We start from the raw sequence: 22,019 nt of genomic DNA on the forward strand, positions 1-22,019 counted from the left end.
TGTCAGCTTCAGCTCCCCATGTGGAGACATGAGAGAAACCTCCCACAAAGATGGTAAAACATCAAAAAACATTTTGGCATCCCCTGAGCAATGTCCTTGCAGATGGCCAATACTCTCACACCAGAAGCAACTTGCAGTTTCTCAAGTCGCTCCTGACACACACAAAAAATCCCCTATGCACATACTCCACCAAAATGTTACAAAAATATTTAAATATTATAGTTAAAATAAATACCAATTTAATAAAATATGTGACTATAAAAAAACCACAGCAACAAACACAAGAGTGTATTTGTTACACATGCAGATGACATCACAAGATTCAGAGCATTATTGTTATTGGGCAATAATAACGTAATGTAAATTGGCAAAGAGTTAGCCTTGTAGGTAGGCTTCTCGTTGATCCAGCTGGAACCTAATAAAATTCAGCCTCTCCTCTTCCCATAAGAATCTCCATCTGATTGCAACAGAGAGAGGGGTAAGAAAAAGGAGATCATCTCTTTTCACCTGGCTAGCATTAATTGCCATTTGGCTTTGCTTTGTGATAAGTGCCTCTGTCACAAGCTCATTATGTAACAATTATGTAACATCAAGAAAGTATCGCTGTCTGAATTTGCTCATTTCCCTTTTCTCTGCCCATTTTCTTTAGAACACGGCTTGTGAAATGTCAAACCACCTTGCAAGCTTCACAGGGCAATGGAATGTAACTGCAGTCAACTCAGATGATGCAAAACCAGGTCCCAGATGTTTATAACCCACCTCTGCCTCCTTTCGTGTTCCTGGGGGATACTGTTACTGCTGGGTTTTCAGCAGATGAGAAATGGGGAAAAGTACAGAAATATTTCTGCACACTTGATAAACCTTGTTTACTCTGCCTTTGCTTCCCTCTCCCTCTCCTGTCTCACACCTAAAATTGAAACCCAAGGATCTTTGCAAGTGATAAAATGCATACACATACACCCTGTTATAAATGAATTAGGGACTGCTGGGAAGATGGCAACAGAACAGCAAGACAGATTGAAGAACAAATGGCTGTACTCATTATTTCTAAACTATGACCTGAAGAAAATCAACAGTTTATGTAGACTGCTTGATTTGATAAATAGAAATGTAATCACCGGTGCTCCCTGACATCACAGAGAATGTGGGAGGTGAAATCAACAAAGCTTACTGTGCAAGGGAAAATCTCTGCATTTCAAAAACCTGATGCCTTAATGGTTTTATGTAAGAAATGAAAAGGTTGAACTGGGACATTCTGTCTCTCACTGAAATTCCAAATTGTTCACACATCAAATAATAAAATGAAAGTGGTGAGTCTTCGGCCCACCAGATTTTTTGACCTTATACTATCCTAAATTTCCCGTTTTCTGACCATCTTCTGTTCTTATGCTAGTGTAACAGAGTCCCATGGATGTCTTCCCATGACACACAGCCACATCTGGTAGCTATGCGTTGAAATCCATCTCACCAGCGTGTGAAGAAGGTCAGTAGTTGAGTGTTCCCCTGACTCCTGATTGAAGACAGTGGCAGGAAATGGAGGAAAGTGGGGAAACATTGTGGGATAGTTGGTTATCCCCGAAGACAGATCTTGGCGGGGTAGGTCCAATATTAAGGATGCTTTCTCCAGCTTTTCTCTGCTTCTCCCCTGCCCATTGGATAAGGTCCTTTTTTGGCCTATAAAACCTATAAGTTTTTCCCACTGTGGGTGAGGGATTGTACAAATTGTTGTTAACCCATCATTATAGATATGTTCCTCAACCCCCACTTCTAGATGTTTCTGTCCTTACTTTACCTTTAATGTGTTCTTCCACTGTTGTTTTTTCTATTCACCCCACTTCAAATGTACATACAGCCTTTGATTTGCCGTGCATACTGAAAATGGGTATAGTATAGAAAACCTAATAACTGATGTAATACTGTACAGAGGGCATATAGGATGGAGCAGACAAAACACGGAACTAACAAAGTTGGCTGAAAAAGAAAATTATTAGAGAAGAATCTTTGGACAAGATCCGGCAAGCCTACTGACATAGCACAAGTCTCTACTAGTGCATTTAGAACAAGCACAGAAAATATTTCATATCATTAAGTTATCATACAAGGTAACATAGAGATGAACTAAAGAGATCTAAAAGCAATTTTAAAATATACCCACTAGAAACAGCAAAAAAACAAAAACAAAACACAAATGCAGACAATGCAGCTCCTTAAATAAAAAATACTTTGCCCATCAATGATTAGTTCTCAAAGCCTAGTCAAAACAGAAAAAAATGTATTTGCCTCTATGAAGACACCATGGAGTTGTTGTGGTTCATTCGTTCAGTCGTCTCCGACTCTTCGTGACCTCATGGACCTGCCTACGCCAGAGCTCCCTGTCGGCTGTTACCACCCCCAGCTCCCTCAAGGTCAGTCCAGTCACTTCAAGGATGCCATCCATCCATCTTGCCCTTGGTCGGCCCCTCTTCCTTTTGCCTGGAGTACATGAGTCTAAGTTATTTACCATGGAGTACATGAGTCTAAGTTATTGTAGGGAAGGATTTCAAGCTTGGAAATAGCCTCCTCAGTGAATGTACTTGCGAAAGTTTGTTAAACTGATATTAGTTCTTAACACATGGAAAGTGTTGTGTGAGACAATATAATTCTTCCAATAACCTGCCATTTAAGACTTTTTAAAGAACTCTAAACTGGCCACAATCCCCCCCCCCCCCAAAGTGGCCTCCCGGCTATGTCATTACCTTAGCGCAGGTAAACTTGATTGAAATGGTTTAGCCCCAAGGTAAGTAAGGAAAGCCAGGGAATGCTCCAAAGTTTTGGTGAAACTCCAGAAGAGCCTCACAATGAGGGCAGAGTGTAAAAAGAAGACTGGCTCTGATGCAAGCCAACCTACTTCCCACACAAGTTGGCTCCAGTATCCCTTTTCACCTGTACTCATCAGTGCTGAGAAAACTGGATGGATTGGGCATATGTCACAATTGTCAGTCACAGAGCTCTGTTCAGGAAGAAGAAGTGGGGTCATCCCCTCCTTCTTCCTGGTCATGCAAGCACCTTTGCTGATGTCAGCACTGTACCTGTAATGGCCAGAAGCCCTTCCGGAGTTCTGCTAGTTCAGCAGTGATAATATCAACAGAGAAGTGAAAATGGTGGTCCATCTGGACCAAAATAGTTTTGGCCTGTTTGAGCTGGGTAGGCTCCACCATATTTCATCAGTCAAAGATGCAATCTGTAAATACCTCCGAGTTTAATCTAGAACATTTCTACTCTCAACAGGCCCCAAAAGAATTGCCCATTGCAGTCATCACTAGCACTTAGAATTGTGCCTGGAAACAGACTGGTAGCTTTGTTACATTACTGGAGGTGATGTAACAAATATGTTGTATGTTCTCTCTAGTAGTCCCAGTCATGCTAGCTGCAGCTCTTCCATTCAGATTCTGAACATTGTTTAAAAGGCAGTCCCACATAGAATATGGTACAGTAATCCAAATGGGATGTAATTAAAGCAGGTATTGCTGTAGCCTGAGCAGTCATTGTGGGTAGTGAGTGGAGTCAGCACACAAGCCTTATCTGTACTAATGCACTCCTGACCACCATGAAAACATGAACTTCCTGGCTCAAAGCTGAATTCAAGAGTGCACTCAAGCTGTGAACTTGTCTTCAAGGAGAATGTAACTCCATCCAGCACAGACTGAATCCTTATTCCCTGATCTTGTCTCTTGACTGAACAGGAACACTTCTATCTTGTCTGGATTAAATTTAAATTTGTTCACCTTCATCCAATCTATTAACAAATGCCAGACACCTGGGCTGACAGGAATCTGACAGGAAAAAAAAACCCCACACTCTCAGGAACTCAATAACAAAGAGGTCTGCATCCAACCATGCCCATTCCATTGCCACAGGCAGAATAGGATCCTTTCATACTTTGAGTGCAATAGTTCTTGTATTTATGGTTTCCAGATTTGATTTGTTTAGTTTGATTTAGACCATGCATGGGCAAACTTCAGCCCTCCAGGTGTTTTGGACTTCAACTCCCAGGGATGGGATTTCTGGGAGTTGAAGCCCAAAACACCTGGAGGGCTGAAATTTACCCATGCCTGATTTAGACTATGGATCCCATCACATCAACATGGGCGACAGCGGGAGGATTCACCAGGCAGCATGGCGAATCCAGAAGGCAGCAGGGGAATCTGTTGCTCTGTGTCCTCCCTAGCCCACAGCACTGCCTTCCCCATCCCATGGATGAAAGTGTTGCTGCTCAGCTCCCCCCCCCCCCCCACCCCACTGCACCCAACCCATTGCTGGCAACAAGAACATGGGAAACCTCCTGTGTTCTCGTAGCTATGTCATATGAGGTTTTCACCATATTTTGAGTATGGAGCCCCATCAGAAGTAGCTCAACTGTGGTGAAAGTGTCATACGACAGCTAATTTCCCATTTGATGAAGTCCTATGGTTGTAAAACACCATTGCCTGTCTGGGTGATCTGGAAGAATACTTTTCTTATGGCCTGGAGAACAAAACACATAAGGCAAAATTGAAGGAGACTGGTTGAGGTATGACAGGTCTGTACTCATTAAATAAACCGAGGACTGTCACAGAGAGGAGTGGACAGACCCAGTTCTCTTCTGCCCTGGAAGGCAGATGTTCATGACCCACCACTGTTGGAGAACTCCACTAAAAATATAAATCTTTGTTAATTCCATTCTCAAAGGAATCAATGACCAAATTTAGCTATTTTCTTCCCACTGCAAGAATGTCCTTGATACTATTTTGAAGCCATTTTCAGATATTCTTCACAGTTCAGGGACTCTCTACAAAAAACAAACTCATAGGTATTATGTACAAAAATTCTCTGCAAGAAAATTTTGCACAGAACAAAAACAAAACAAACAAGCTGTATGGAGTTTCTCTGTAAACCTGAAAAAATATATAAAATAACTTCAATGCATGTTTTCAGCAACAATCATTTTAAGACCAGGAGAAATGTGCCAAAATTTTCTACTTTTCTCCATCCTGCTATCCAACAGAGAGCCATTGTAAAAAGTCAAATGATCCTTCACCTGAATAATGTAGAGCTGTGAGATTTTCTCCAAGCAGAACCAACTCCCCTACCCCACTCAAAAAAAAAAAAACCTGGTTGGGATAGATTGCTTTTATTTTCAGGCTAAGACCTATGCCAACAAGCAGCTGGAAAATGAAAACAGTTTGTGACAGGCAATAACCTCTTTCAGGAGCTAAGCAGGCTTTGTAATGAAGCTGCAATCACTCTCCAGATCTCTCGTGGTCTCACATTTCTCTTCTCTTTTCTGCAAAACTGGCACTTCCAATCTATTGAAGATCTCTTTTCCAGAGTGATGAGTTCCACTCCAACTATTTGGGGCTTTATAGAGGATAGAGGAAGAGCTGAGCTTTGACTCATACCTCACCCGAGCAGTAAAAAAAGAAATGAAGGCAGATGCTTATATGATGCGTGTGTGTGATGAATTCTTTTAAGCACAATATGTTGGACCAGGTGCAGATTTCAGCTTCCTAATAATCTCAGCATTTGGTTATAAAACACAGGTGTCTGTTTAGCCCCCATGGCAGCACAAAGATATGATTGCAAATGAGCGGGCAGTGGCTTGTGACATGGAAGCTACTGTGACATGGAAGCATTTGTATATGACAGGTAAATTACCCAGTGCCTTCCACAGCATATTGCTCCCCCTGGGACTGAAAGAAGCAGAATGCTTTATGTTTGGGATAAGCAACATGGTGCTCTCTTGAGTTGGTTGAACTGCAGCTCCTATCAGCAACATAATCAAGGGTGGATAATGGGGGTTGCAGTTCAACAACATAAATCTGACTTGCTTTATGCAGAAAGACAGCTAAAAAGTGCATAATGCTATATTGGAACTCAACTGGAAGTAGCTAATACCAGGAAGCTAACCAACCTTCCATTTGACATGAGTTTGGGATTTTTTTACTAGTGTAGGAAAGCCTAAAATCTGCTTAGCTATATACACTATACAAATTTGAGTCATGTTTGACTCCAATATTATTTTATTTTTTAGTTCTCCTTGTGTGGTTTCTGACCAAATAGGTCCTATGAGAATATAATCAATAAGACAGTTGTGGTCTATTCACTCTATTCATGGAGCACTGCTAAAACATCTTTTGGGCCAGCATTATGAAGAAAAAGGAATCACAATGACACATTGTGTTGTATGCAGAATGTCTGTTTTCTCCCTTCATGGGCACCTGTGTCTGCAATGTGCATGTGGTGCCAATGTAAATGTGAATACGGCCCTAGCATTTGCTGATTTCCAAAGATGGTTAAAAGGAGGGACGAGGGCTTGGATTTGCCAATCAAGATCCAGGTACAGACTGAACCAAGCCATACTGGGATGTTTTCAGGGTCCCTTTCACACTATGCTATAATAACACTAAGATTTAACTTCAGAAGATTTGACTCCTTCTTCCACATGGAATCGTGGAGTTTGCAGTTAAAGGAGGTATAGCATTTAGAATTTTCAGCCAGAGCTCTAGTGCACCACTAAACTGCAGATCCCAGGACTTCATGGGATGCAACCACGGCAGCCAAAATGGAACCACAGTGTGGTTCAGATATTCTGTGTGGTTCAGATATTCAGATGGCTGGGAAGCATATCTGCTTCACTGAGTTGATGCACATCTCACCTCTGCTGAAGGGCCCCTGAACTGGCATCCATACAAAATCTTACAGCTGATTTCATATCTAGTAGAAATATATTGTCCTGTATCTCAAAGCAATTTCCAAGTGTTGCTTCCTCGTCCTTGGTGTTTTGTTCTTCTATGTGTTTACTGGTATGTTCCAGGGAGAAAAGCAGCAACTTGAGAAGTAATACATCTCTTTTTCTACCTAAGGCAATTGGAACAGAAGTCAATAACGCTGGGCATATAGAAAAGCAAATCAATTTTATCTTATTTTTGTTCCAAACACCTGGGTCACAGGGAGAAAGAGATGTGCTTGTCTTTCTTTTTCAGTCACTACAGGTAGGTGAGTAAAAATCCATAAACCTTATTCATTTTGGTCTAGTAAAGCAGCTGAGGCCTCATCTACACTGCCACATAATGCAGTTTCAGAACACAGTTCAACTGGATCGAAATGCATTATATGGCCATTCAATGCATTTAAACTGCATTATATGCATTATATGGCAGTATAAATAGGACTCAAGTCATTCTGCTGTTCTTCTGAACAAAGACCTACAACATCTTTAAAATGAATGAATGAGTAAATGTACCTTAACCTATTGATAAACTAGTGAAACTTAGGGTGAGGTCATTTTTGTGAGTTCCAAGTTTCATTTTAATTCAGTTAAGACTTTGTGCCTTTCTCTCTCTAATTTTATTACAAGATAAAAATTGCAATATTCCCCACGAGGAGGGAGAAGACATTAAAAGTTATCCTCTCTCCCCCAACACATTTTAAAATGTTATCAAAATTTTGAGTAAATTGAAGATAGGATTATGCCCTTAGCTTCTGCCAACAATGCAATGCAAACCCCTTACACCTGACCAAACTGGGTTCCCGCCTTTTTGGCCCCAAAAAAGATTTCTTTCCAGTGTATACAGTAAACACAATTGATATTATCTTGACATAAAATTTTACTCTGTACTATCAGTACTTTCTTCTCTTGGTCCTTCAACCTTAGTCTTCTCCCCATGAATATGGGTAGGATGTTTATTTAATTCCTCAGCCTTAACTGTACATACAATTTTGCACCTGTCTAATTATAACTTCGGCTTCCTGGTGGTGCAGTGAGCTAAACCGCTGAGCTGCTGAACTTGCTGACTGAAAGACTGGTGGTTCGAATCCAGGGAGTGGGGTGAGCTCCCGCTGTTAGGCCCAGTTTCTGCCAACCTAGCAGTTCAAAGACATGCAAATGTGAGTAGAGCAATAGCTATCGCTTCTGCGGGAAGGTAATGGCGCTCCATGCAGTCATGCTGGCCACATGACCTTGGAGGTGTCTACAGACAATGCTGGCTTTTCAGCTTAGAAATGGAGATGAGCACCACCCCCCAGAGTCAGACACTGTCAGGGGAAATGTTTACCTTACCTAATTATAACTTCAGACATATTTCATTGGTTCAAGAAGGCTGACTGGTAATTACTAATTTTAGACTGCTAACTTGACTATCAGCAGCATTTCAAAACCTTTTTGGGATAAATTCTGCTTTGCTGGGAAAGATATCTGGTTTCCAATATTTAGCATAAACAAAGCCTAGCAGCCACCATATTATTTCATGTAATCTTTGAGATACATGTTGTATAGAATTAAGTCATAAAACAATTGAATGGATCTGGAGGAGTGAGTTTTATGTTTTCCTAAATTATGTGAAAATTGAAAATGAAAAACTTCTTTGTCCAGACTCCAGAAAATGTGTACTGCTCAGTAGAGTTTGGAATTACTGTTAATAATACTTAGAATCATAGAATCATATTAATTAATCCCTGTATCAGGAATATCTGGTATTTATGCCAAACTAATGTTCACATCTATGCAGTTCCCTTGTTTTTTTCCCATTTCCTTTTTCTCATTCTTTGTAACAATACATATTTTTTTAAAAAACAACATATATGTTCTTTTTAAAATTGGATATTGACTTGTGTTTTTTAAAAAATGAATGAATTACATTTGCTGTCTTTCTTGATGGCCAGAAAGACCCATGCTTTCCATAACATGGAAGGGTTTTGTTGAGTCCAGCTTCCTAAATACTCTTCTCTGATTTTCAGGGTGTCTGACCCGGAATGAAAAGTTAAAGAAAGTCAGATGATGGCAAAGAGGTCAGCTTTGCAGATTTCCTGATATCAAGAGTTGTGAGCAAGTTGCTAACTAAATGGTAACTTAGGTCAGCTTATGCGAATTGTAATTGGCATGCTACTGTTGACCTTATAACTCTGACCAAAATTTGTTCTTCTCCAATACCTTGTTTTCCTCCTGTCTTGTCTGCTTAAATCAGACCATTTGAGAATTGGTAATTAAGCGGCAGATATAAAATGCACAATTTTCTATATAGGAATCTTATCATTTACATTTCTATTACAAACCACTGGGAAAATTATTTTTAAAAATCATTACTCACCATTATAGTTCCAAGCCTCCCTAAAGTTGTTCCTTATGATTAATGTTGTTGTTCTGTACTTTAAATAGTGACCATAAATTAAGCTATCTTGGGATTTTCTTTGCAATACTTGTATGTTGTGTGGGTGGGTGGGTGAGGTCTTTGTCTTCCTCTGAGGCTGAGACAGTTTGGCTTGCCTAAGATCTCCTAGTGCTTTTCTATGGCCGAATGGGGATTTGAATCCTGGTTTATAACTATTTACTGTATATACTTGATATAAGCCTAGTTTTTCAGCCCTTTTTTTAGGCTGAAAAAGCTCCCCTCGGCTTATACTCGAGTCAAGGTTATTTATTATTTTATTCTATTATTATTATTATTATTATTATTATTATTACATTTATAGGTTAGCTTTATTATTTTTATTATTATTACATTTATTATTTTTCTCTATTATTATTGGAAAGATATGTAAACACATGTACATTGAAGAAGGTTAGAATAATGGTTTAATCAGAGTTGGAAAGTCTTATCTTACAGTTTTATGTAAATATTAATAAACAGTCAACCTACTGATGCCTCAATTAATGTAATTTTATTGGTATCTATTTTTATTTTGAAACTGACCCATAGCTGCTGCATCTCCCATCCTTGGCTTATACTCAAGTCAGTAAGTTTTCCCAGTTTTTTGTGGTAAAATCAGGTGCCTTGACTTATATTCGGGTCGGCTATACTCAAGTATATACTATAAGTTCTTAGGTTAATTCTTAGTCATTTTAAAAGATGCATGTGAATGCTACAACCCCCCCCCCCCTCCATTCATCATTGCCTTGGTGCCCACAAGAGACAATATGAGCCAAAAGCTGAATGGAATGGTTGGAGTTAGAGTTTTACAAGATCTTTAGCCATCTCTACTAAATAGTGCTAGTGTTTCACCAAATAATAATAATAATAATAATAATAATAATAATAATAATACCCTGCTTTTTCTCTCCTGAAGGGGACTCAAAGTAGCTTAACCTAAAAGCATTAGTACACAATTTAAAATATACAAATATGTAAACATTAAAACAGAATGAAATATAAATAGTATTAAAATTCATAGTTAAAAACCATTCAAACATATTCAAAGCATATTCAAAGTTAGAACCACAACACCCTCTGAATTGAACTTAAAAATATTTTTCTTTGAAAGCCTATCTCAATAGAAAGGTTTTAGCCTGCCTGTGGAAGGACAACATTCTGGCTTCCCAGGACAGGAGTTCCAGAGATCAGAAGGCCTGCTCTCTTATTCCCACCAACATTGCTCTAATCTCTGTCTCACTTCATCGCTGCCAGCTCCTTGAAAAACCAAAGGACTGATTTGGCTCTTTACCGTGAGAGGGGACATTAAGGAGTAATAGGGTCCACCCTGGTAATTTCTCCATTTCAGAGGTCAGCCAGAACTTTGACAGCATTGCCTATCAAGGCAACAGGAAAATCCCCAAGAGACATCAGGAATCCATCCAGATTCATACGCCTCTTGGGGTGGACCACCTTAATCGGTTCCCCACCCCTGCAGAGGTTTGGAGTCAAATTTAAACCTGACCAGGTAGTGATTAGCCCATGACAAGAGAACTGTGACAAGTTCCTCCACATCACAATCACCAACATACCATCCTGCAGAGAAAACAAAGTTCAAAGTGTGTCCAGCAGCATGGGTAGGGGAAGACACCACTTAGGATAGACCCATGGTTGTCATGATGGCCATGAAGTCCCCAGCCACTCCCAAAAGGGCAGGCTCAGCATGGATGTTGAAGTCTCCCAGCACTATTACAACTCCTATGATTCCATAGCATTGAGCCATGACAGTTAAAGTAGCATCAACATGCATTGATTCTACTGTGTAGAAGCACTCATAGATCACGTTGAGAGGTGATGGCTGCTCTGAGGACATCCAATTAATTTCAGGTCTGAGTGGGGAATTAAACATTCACCTCCCAACTCCCCATCCAATTATTTTCCCATTCCATCCTGAATGGTTCTTTGTACTTACATTAAAATAGTTTACACCAGAGAACTTTACTACAATGTAACAAAATAAGCAATAAAAGAACCCTTTTTGAAAAGAAACAGAACTGAGCAGATTGATCTCATGTTATGAACAGTCCATACTCATGGGTTAGGTTCCCTGTCAAGTTTGAGGAACATGGGTTTTCTCTGTTTGTTACAGTTATTCTGCCTCAGGTGCCAAACTAACATTTATATACAAATCACCTTGTACTCAAAAAAGTGAAAAGATTAAGGGGAAATTTTCTACTCCACCTGAAGCAGGAAAACATCTTGGTTATGAGAAATATGAGCATATTCATGCCATCGATATCAGTAGATGATTTAATAATGAACGAAAAGGATAGAAGATGGTCAACTGTGTCTTTTTCCTGAAGACCAAAACCATGTTCTCAATGCAATAAATACTCTAATCATGACACACTAAAAACTTGACCATAAGTTCTTGACACTACAGTGCAGAGATATCCCTCTTTGATGGTATGCAATAGGATGAGAAAATCCCATTAGCTAACAAAGCATCCCAGATCAAATAAATGGGGCTCCAGTGAGGCCAGGTAGATTTTTTCCTTTCTTTATTAACAATTTCTCTCTGCAACATAGCCATAAGTCCCCACCTGCAGGCCCGTAGCCAGGATTTCGTTTCGGGGGGGGCTAAATTTTTTTTCAGGGGGGGTTTCGGGAGGGGGCTGAGTTTCGGGGGGGGGCTGAGTCTGAGTGAAAGAGGGTCTAGCCTAGCAAACCTTTTGTATCATTACCCCAATACCCCCATGCACATGGGATATATTGAGTATGGTGATCAGATCATGATATGAATAAACATAAGTTTAAATAATGCACCAATAAGGCCTTTTCGCGAACCACCATGAAAATTTCGGGGGGGGCTGAAGCCCCCCGAGCCCCCCCCCTGGCTACATGCCTGCCCACCTTCATTGCTTTTTTGAAGCAGTGTGGCCTAAAGAAAACAAAAACAAAAAACAATGTCCCTGAGAAGGCTGCAGAGAGGCGTTCCTAAAAGCAGGAATGTACCCCTGGGATGTCTTAGTTGCATTCACTGCCATCTCCGATTAAAAATGATAACACCACGTAATAAAACCAGACCTCCCAGAAATCACAAAATATTCAAGAGCAAGGAAATGTATTTCAGCTCTATCCATCCTACCTGTCTAATTAGAAGGAGAAAAGAACTTAAAAACATGTTACCTTTGGAGACTTCAGTTGATTATTCAGCTATCACTGCTACATTCAGTGGCTGCACTGGACTCTTCATAAGCTGATCTCATGAACCACGGGTGCACACCTTGTGTGTATTGCTGTTTTGTGGGTTCTGTTCCCTGGATATCATGGTCTGCAAGAAAGAAAACACAGTACCTTAAGTTTGGTTGCTGAGAAATTTAAAATACTAGCCCATTTGTGTTCATCGCAGCTAGACTCAATTAATTGAATCAACAGAATTTGCTGTAATGTTGACTTATCATTCAGTAATTAATTTATTAATTCTAATCTAGCTGGCATGAGCATTGTTTCAAAAGAAGGATATTTTAACATAATTTGTTGGTTATGGAATTGATATACATTTGCTCCTTGTTGATCTTCAAGTTGAGTTTATGTGTTGGAATATGATTCTAGAGACAAGGATTCAATTTCTTGTTCAGCAGAGAAACTCACTGGGTGACATTGGATGAGTTACTCACTCTCAACCCCAGAAAACCCTGTACGAGGTTCAGCTCAGAGTCACCAAAAGTCAGAAACAACTCAAAAGCACACACCAATACATCCACAAGATGAATTCTGGACATTACTCAGAAAAGTTTATTTTTTAAGGCCTACAATCCACTGAATTTTGTAGTCAGTATCTGATTCTGTCAGATGAAATAAAAAAAGAAATGTTTCCAGGCTCTAGTTTAGGGATATGCTGAAATTGGATGTTGCATGTATTATCAACTTTTTGTGTTGATGTGATCATGGTGGCTTCTCAACACTACCAAAATGAAGAGAACAGATGTGTATAACATTTTTTAATATATGGAGAGGGAGAAAGAGTAGTGTGTAATTTTGAAGACAGAGCATTTGTATATATGTCCATTGAAGTACATTTAGGTAGAATTAGTAGCTTTAATGTCAAAATGCAATATATCTCACTAATATTGAATACCCTGTGACTTCTGGAGAAGCCAGATCATTCTTCCATAGCCAATTTTAAGCTTCTTGCTCTCATTTTGGTGTGTCACTTTCTAAATCTTTAGATTAATAGCCTTCCTAATAGAAGACCACATATTATGTTCAAGTCAACATATATTTTTTCCACAGGTGTGAATGGGATAATCTTATATTAAAATTCAAGTGCAAAGAAATATCATTAAAAACCAAAGCCAGAAGTATCCATGCCACAGTATTTTAGTTTCTTTATAAATTAGAACTAACTCATTTGAAATGTGGTGCTGGAAGAGAGTTTTGCAAATATCATAGAATGTCCAAGAGACAAATTAATGGGTCTTAAAGTAAACCACACTTGGATTCTCAGAAGTCAAAATGATTAAACTGATGTTATTATACTTTGGATGGATCATGAGATAACATGACTGAATGGAAAAGACAATGATATTCATCAAATCATAAGAAAAAGAGGAAGACTGTGTAGTTGGATTGATGAAATAAATTCATCAATCAAAGAAAACCATAGCTTGAGTCTGCAAGACCTGAGCCATACCGTTGATAACTGGGATCCTTGGAAAACCTTTATTTATATGGTTTCTCTTATGGAAAATTATATCAACAGAATGAAAACCCAAGAGACGGTATCAACTTTCTAGGATGTCTGCTGGGATCAGGGAAATGAATTATTTTTTCTCAATTTGATTGGGAGGGTGAGGACATCCTTCCATCCATTCCACCTTCTCTCCCATGCAGCTTAAATGAAGAACAAGACTGGAACTGACAAGGGACAATTAAGAGATGTCAGTGTCCACTCTTTGCATCCAGGGAGAGAATAAACAAAACATCTTTATTTTATTTGTGGAAACTTAGCAAAACAACAATTGTGAAAGTCGCATATAAGGGCATAGTAGAACATTGGAGCAAAGCCACATAGAGTTTTATAGCTTAAAGGCAAGGGTTGTTGTGGGTAATTTTGAAGGCAATTCCATCTCCAGCTCAGATGGTATGCCAAAAAAAATGTTAAACAGTCTTTATTAAAATATTTCACATTCACCAGGAACCTTTGCATTGTTTATACAAACTGGTGAAATGATCTAAAGCAATCTCTGTGCTGCACTTCTGTTTTCCTTCATTGATTCCAAGTTTTTGATGAATCTTACCCAAGTTATAGTAAGAGGATTTATTACTACTTTCTCCCATTCCCTCCAGGTGGAAGTAGTTAACCTCTACCAACCACTAAAGTCATTCTCCATAAGTTATATATCTGCTGAAGTTATGCTCCATACCTTCATGCAGCAATCACATAAATGTCATATATATTTCTCTCCTGAGGTCAGTTCTTCAATTTACTTAGCACAGATATGCATATACATACACACACTCAGACAAACACACAATAGTTGGGGGATTTTTAAAAAAATGATATATAAATCACCCAGTTTTCTTATATATACCCTTTCCCAACGATCCATTTCAGTTTCTTGATCCAACTTAGTGAGTATCACATCTAGGCTTCTGAGAAGAACACAGCGTTTCAATTCAATCTCAAATGACCTGTGATGACATTTTTATCACCTGTTTGGGAAATTTCTTCCTTGTGTATCCAACCAAAAACATGATTACTTGGTTCTCTGATAAAATAAATATCTTCACCTATTTCATTGTTATTTCATACATGCCAGAAGAAATAATTTCAAAAAGGTTCACTGCACTGGATAAGGTCAATAGAGGTTTTGTGTATTTTCTATGATTTTTTTCGCACTTTGCAACCTTCATTTTAAAAAAAGGCATTTATGCATTTATACACTTGTTTTCTGCAAATGTTTTTCATTCAGAGAAAGAGGGAAATTTGCGCAAGTGAATTTTTGGCAATAAAGGCTTGCCGAGACTCCCTTCTTGTTCAGTATTCTTTACATTCACAGTTTATTTTTATTTAAACACAATGGTTCTAATTCTGTATCACCTTTCAAAGGTGCAAAGTAAAGGTGGAAGAGAACTAAAAAAAGAAAGAAATGGGCATAGTTCACAAGTTTGATTTGGAAACAACTGGACAATTATGATGATTTGTTGTTAAAAATGTATCCCTTTTTTCTTATTGATTATTTTGGATGCTCTCCAATTGTCTCTTCTATTGTTAATATGGAACTCTTTCTTTTAAAAAATATATTCCTACTAAATTGACACTGAAGCCCGCAGTGGGTTATATCATTGAGCTGCTGAACTTACTGATTAGAACGTCAATAGTTCAAATCTGGGGAGCAAGGTGAGCTCCTGCTGTTAGCCCCAGCTTCTGCCAACCTAGCAGTTCAAAAACATACAAATGTGAGATCAATAGGTGGGAAGGTAATGGCACTCCATGCAGTCATGCCGGCCACATGACCTTGGAGGTGTGTATGGAAAATGGTGGCTCTTTGGCTTAGAAATTGAGATGAGCACCACCTCCCAGAACTCGGACACAACTAGACTTAATGTGAGTCAATTTACCTTTTAAATTGACTCACAATATTACTCACTTGGAATTAATCTTATCAGTACACTTGCAGTTTCAGTGCCTGCCTATCTCAGTCCATCATCTAGACAGTAATCTTAGTTCAAAGAGAGTTAAGTAACCCTCTTAGCCCCAGAATTATTCAGATTCCCAGCTTGTTTTCCAGTCAAATCTCTGGAAATTCATGAAACAGATAACAAGTAATTGTAACACGGATGATTCTTGATCATTGTTTAATCAGCGATACATACATGCTTGCATTATACCTATATCACTCCTCTTCTTACATAGTTTTAGATTTACATGCAATAGCCAAAACGCATTTCATGACTACCTAGCATGGTTGGTTTTCCCCACCCTTTCAATATTTTTGCTATTTGTACAAAGCATGAGATCACTCCACATCTTCTGATATATCCCTTAAGTGACAGCATCCATGCCTGAAAGCATTCAGATTCATTCATATATGGCAAACTTGAGGTCATTTCAATTAGTGTGTGTGTCAGAGAGAGTGTGTGTTTGAGGTATAAGCATTGAACTAGGAAAACAGGGTTCAAATTCTAAAGCATAATGGTGCAACATTAGAAAATGTTGACCATTTCCACTACCTTGGCAGCCACTTCTACACAAAAGTCAACATTCACACTGAAATACAGCACCGCCTGAGCTCTGTGAGTGCAGCATTTTTCTGAATGAAGCACAGAGTGTTTGAGGACCAGGACATCCATAGGGAGACCAAGGTGCTTGTTTATAAAGCTATTGCCTTCCGAACCCTGCTATACACCTGCAAGACGTGGACTATGTACAGACGTCACATGCAACTCCTAGAATGATTCCATCAGCATTGCCTCCGAAAAATCCTGCTAATCTCTTGGGAAGACAGGCGGACAAATGTCAGCGTGCTGGAAGAAGCAAAGACCACCAGCATTGAAGCGATGTTCCTCTGCCATCAACTCCGCTGGACCGGCCACGTTGTCCGAATGCCCAACCATCGTCTCCCAAAGAAGTTGCTCTACTCCGAACTCAAGAATGGAAAGTGGAATGTTGGAAGACAGAAAAAGAGATTTAAAGATGGATTCAAAGCCAACCTTAAAAAATTTGGCATAGACACTGAGAACCCTTAGCCCTCAAGTGTCCCAGCTGGAGGTCAGCTGTAACCAGCAGTGCTGTAGAATTTGAAGAGGCATGAATGGAGAGCAAGAGAGAAACGTTCCAAGAGGAAGGTGCATCAAGCCAACCCTGACCGGGACCATCTTCCACCTGGAAACCAATGCCCTCACTGCGGGAGAACATGCAGATCAAGAATAGGGCTCCACAGTCACCTATGTACCCACTGCCAGTACACCGATCTTGGAAGACAATCCTACTTGGACAATGAGGGATCGCCTAAGTAAGTGAGTAAGCAAGTAACTGTGTGTGCGTGCGTGTGTATTTGTATGTGTTTAATGAAAGAAGCATTTGCCTGATTATTTGGATCTGCTTCCCCTTTGTAGCACCACACGTTTCTTAGTTTGTTTCACTGTTTTTCACTGATCCTCCCTTCACATTCACAGTGAATGCAAAATAATTTTGTGGGAAAGGCCAGTTCATTCATATTGCATGTGAGAATTAGGAAGTAGGCAGATTTGTTTACTCAACGAGGTAATTACAAGTTTTGGTGGCATCCCAAGCCCTGTTCAGTGGTTTATTGTAGTACACAAGTAGGAGTCGGAAATATACCCTGCCCTTCCATTCCTTCCCTTCCTGTATTGATGGGAGAAGCCTAAAAAGGGAGTTGCAACTGCATTCTGCTGAATGCTACTACAGAGTTCCATGTATTTGGGAATTTTGATTAGGCAGGGCTTATATTTCAGTTGTTGGAATTCCAGATGAAGTGCTCAATCTTTATTGTTGTTAAGCGCCTACAAGTTGACCTTGACTTGTGGAAACCCTATTAGAGGGTTTTATTGGCAAGGTTTATTCAAAGGAGTTTTGCTCTGCTTTCCTCTAAGGCTGAGAGATTGGGTCAGTGGGGACATTCACCAGGCAGTGTGGAAAGTCCATGGGGCAGTGAAGAAAACAGTCATTCAATGCCTCACACTGCTGCTTTCTCCATGACAAGGGGAAAGCATTGCTGCACAACTATGCCCCACAATGGGTCTGTTGTAGGCTATGAGAACATGGGTATAGCCACCCATGTTCTCAAGAACAGAACCCGCATGGAGCCCCAACAGAAGTAACCCTGCGTTGTATGAAGGCTTTCAAAGGGTTCCTTCCTGGATTCATCCTGGAAGTGTCCTAGGATGGAGCCAGAAGTTCATGTGATAAGGTCAAAGATCACCCAGTGGGTTTCCATGGCTAAACGGAACTCAAACCCTGCTGTTGTTATTCCAACACTTAGATCTCGACAACAGGCAGCTCCTAGAAGTGCATTATACAGACTGTATGCATTTGGTTTGATGGTGTTTTTTTAAATAGCTTGTTTTTCTTTCAAATTCCATAATGTGAGCTGGACTTCTGCTGTCAGATGACAGGCCCTTCGATCCAGAGGTGAGAAGATATAGCTGTCAAGAAGGAAAGCTGCCAATGTCATGAAGCAGTTCCAGAGGAACACGTGGTCTCTCCCACACAAATATTCCAGCTAGGCATACCCATTCCCACACTCCATATGAAGCAGAGACACGAAGCAGCATAAGAAAAGGCATTTGTTGCCTCAAACAAGCAAGGATGATAAAAAGAAAAAGAACAAGAACACCCTCTGAGAATCACAATGCTTTAATCTGCATTTCACTGATGGGCAAATGAAGAGCCTTTCCGGATGGCTGCCTTTAATGCAACCAGATTAGAAGCCGCTACTTTGTTATGGCAAAGAGGACACAAATGTCTTTCCTCAAAGAAGCACAGTCATTGCTGGCAGCAGAGACAGAGGGAAGGCAGGGAGAGAAGAAGAGAGTCCAGTTATTTTTGCTCAAGGTGGTCCTCCAGCATTTAGATAGACAACAAAGGCCTGGGGGGTCAGGCATATAGCATGTCGCTATACATAACTTTATTTTTATTCTGCATCAGGGCCATTGAATACAGTCAGGTGGCCTGAAATTGCCTCATCTGCTTTTTTTTCTTATTGTAAAAAATAGTCTCCATGTCATATATGTGTTTATATGTGCCTTCATGTTACTTTTTGACTTATGGGGACTGTGGGTTTCATGGGTTTTTTTTAGACAAGGATTTGCCAATTCTTTTCTCTGAAATATAGCATACATCACCTGGGATTCAATGCCAGTCCCCCAGCTGACCTTACTAAGTTTCCAATATCAAATGGGGTCTGGTGTGTTTACAGGGGCTTAAAACAGAGAAAACCATATTGCCACCAATGGAGATGTGTTTGTGTTTGTACAAGAGAGGGGGGACAATATCTAACATATCAGGTGGAATTCTGTTAGTGATATAGGCAAAACTAAGAGGAGGAAGAGGCCAGAATTCAGAGAGCTGTTCAAAGAAACAAACTTGGAAGGGTGGAAGGTCTGGTATGCCTTAGCTATCCAAAAGGGGCCTATACAGTGCTTATTTTATTTGTCGTGTCAGAACAACCAGTCAAATTATATTACATTTCTAACAGTAACAAAGCAAACAAGCAGATTACAGAATTTGTGAGTATGAGAGTTGATTAAATGTCCTTTGACCAGTATCTGGCCACTTGGAGTGCCTCTGGTGTTGCCGCAAGAAGGTCCTCCCTTGTGCATGTGGCAGGGCTCAGGGTGCATTGCAGCAGGTGGTCAGTGGTTTGCTCCTCTCCACACTCGCATGTCGAGGATTCCACTTTGTAGCCCCATTTCTGAAGTGCTAATGCACTATCACTTACTTGGCAAGAGGACTGAATTGTCCAGCTAGTGTGGCTCATTTATCATGCTCCGTGGAACAAAAATACAACTCTGGTTCTTGCAACAGCCTTAACTGTGGCCAATATATAGTCACAAAGAAAATTGGGTATTCTCACAGAAAGTAGGTTGAATGTTTTTGTCACTGTAGGGAGAAATGGTGATTAGATCCATCCTTGTATAGCTCATAATAAAAAAAATATGTCATGAGATAGCTAGATTTTGACCTGCTTTTACTTTTCATATAAAAAAGGTTTTTTGGTGCACATTTAGTAAAATGTGAATTGTCAGATAACCATTGTTTTGTCTGCTGTTTGAATTAAATCATACTCAATGTGTTTTGCTAACGCTGTGTCCTATTAAAATAATCCTTAATTTCTAAAACAAAAAGCAGCTTTTTCTTACTTCCAGGGATCAAGAACTGTGCACAAGTTTCATTTGTAATGTACACATATGAAAAACACAACAAAACCTTCCAGACCTTGACATCTAAGTTTTGTGCCAGAGCCAAGATCTTTCAGAGTGGGTGGCAAATGCTCACAGTGCCATCTCAACATACTGCAATAGTCAGAGTCAAGAAAAATCTTGATAACAGCAAGATTCTTTAAATACTATATTTGCCCCCTCATTGCTCTTCATTCCCTGATTGTAGCCAGCTAAGGGTGGTTGCCGTTATCTGTGGACTTTCTAATTGATAGAGGGAAGAGAAGACATCACCAGCAAAACTGCTACTTCTCCTGTGACAGTATCTCCATCATCTGATGGATCTTTTCCTTGCTTACAAGAGACCATACCCTGCTTTTCTACATTTCTGCAAGGCATACCGAACAATAAAAAGACCGGTCCATTTCTCTTCCACTTTCTCCCCCCCCCCCCCCATTTTTTTTTTTAAAAAAATATTTTATCATAATTCAATACATTTGTTATACATTGTTTGTTTTACAGCAGACACATAATATTTAATACAATCTACCATACATTAACTTTTGGCATCTACTGTTATTTTTATGCTTATACATATTTTCTATCCCTCACCACCGTGTTCCCCTCCTCCCCGAACCACTGCTTTTATATATCATCTGTCCAAAATTTCATTTCCTCTTGTGCAGGTACATTTCCGTCTTTTTTAAAGAAATATTTTTTCAAAAAAATTTCTCCATACATCATCAAAATCACTTTGTTTCCATATCCCTCTTTTAACTTTTAATTAACATGTCAGCTTATCATTTATTTCCAATTTCCATAATTCCTTATGCCACTCTTCTATTTGTTCATTTACTCCCCTTATCCAATTCATTACTATAAGCAGTCTTGCTATTGTTAATAAGTTTGTTATCACATCTTTATCCTCGTTTTTCAGCTGTTTATTATTATATAATGATAGTAAAGCTATACTAGGACTTCTTTCTATTTTAATGTTCATTATATCTTCTATTTTCCTAAATACTTTCCCCCAGAAATTACTTACATATACATTGCCACCACATATGTATATATGTTCCCGATTCTTGGCATCCCCTCCAGCAATCTTTTGAATAGTTTTAATTTATATTTGCTATTTTTTGGTGTTAGATACTAGGACTGGGCGGTTTCGTTCGTTAATTTCGTAATTCGTTATTAATTCGTATTTAAATTAGCTTACGATCCGATATTGAGCCATGCAGGAATAGTGTGAGGAGTAATTAAAAATCGAAACAATTTTTCCAATTTATTTCGTATTGTTTCATAATTGTTTCATAGTTGGTTCAAAATTGTTTCAAAATTTTTTCATAATTGTTTCGTAATTATTTCCGTATGTCTGGTGCAAGTTTTATAGTTGTTGTTTGTTTTATCAGTGATAAAAAATAAATTATCACACCAACAGTCAGCAACAGAGGGAGAGGGAAGCTTCAGAAGTTCCCCCTATCCCATTTGAAGGGTTTTTTAGCATATTGTGCAATCGCGTCCACCATTAACGAATCGATTCGAAATTAACGAAATTTCGTAAATAACGAAATTTTGAAATCTCAAAATTTCGGAAGTATTTAGAATTTGGAAACGCTAGCGCCCCCTGGAAATGAATCGAGTTTAGAAACAAATTTTTCCGTGGTTACCCAGCCCTGTTAGATATCATTTCCAAATTAACTTATAGTAATGTTCTTTAACCCGTATTGATACATTTTTCAAATGTCTTTGTCTCTATAATTGTAACCATTCCATTTCATTTATTTTCATCCCTAAATCTTCTTCCCATATCTCATTGAGGATGTTATTCTTTATTTTTCCTTCATTTATTTCAATTATTATTTTATACACTTTACTAATTATTCCTTTCAAATGTTTATGTTCCTTTATATTCCTTCCATTTTGTATTATTTGTTCAAATTGATTAAGCTTACTTTTAATTGAAAG

General features: G+C 39.1%; 1 protein-coding gene across 2 annotated transcripts in view; it reads right to left on the reverse strand.

Moving 5' to 3' along the window:
* Positions 1-22,019, reverse strand: part of CHRM2 (cholinergic receptor muscarinic 2) — a 209,338-nt gene that overhangs the window by 126,167 nt on the left and 61,152 nt on the right. For both annotated transcript variants that reach the window (XM_060776817.2, XM_060776818.2), the window contains exon 3: positions 12,333-12,477. The gene's annotated coding sequence lies outside the window, so the exon portion shown is untranslated. The remainder of the gene's footprint in view (positions 1-12,332; positions 12,478-22,019) is intronic.

This window comes from Anolis sagrei, chromosome 5 (genome assembly GCF_037176765.1).
Source record: "Anolis sagrei isolate rAnoSag1 chromosome 5, rAnoSag1.mat, whole genome shotgun sequence".
Lineage (NCBI taxonomy): Eukaryota > Metazoa > Chordata > Lepidosauria > Squamata > Dactyloidae > Anolis > Anolis sagrei.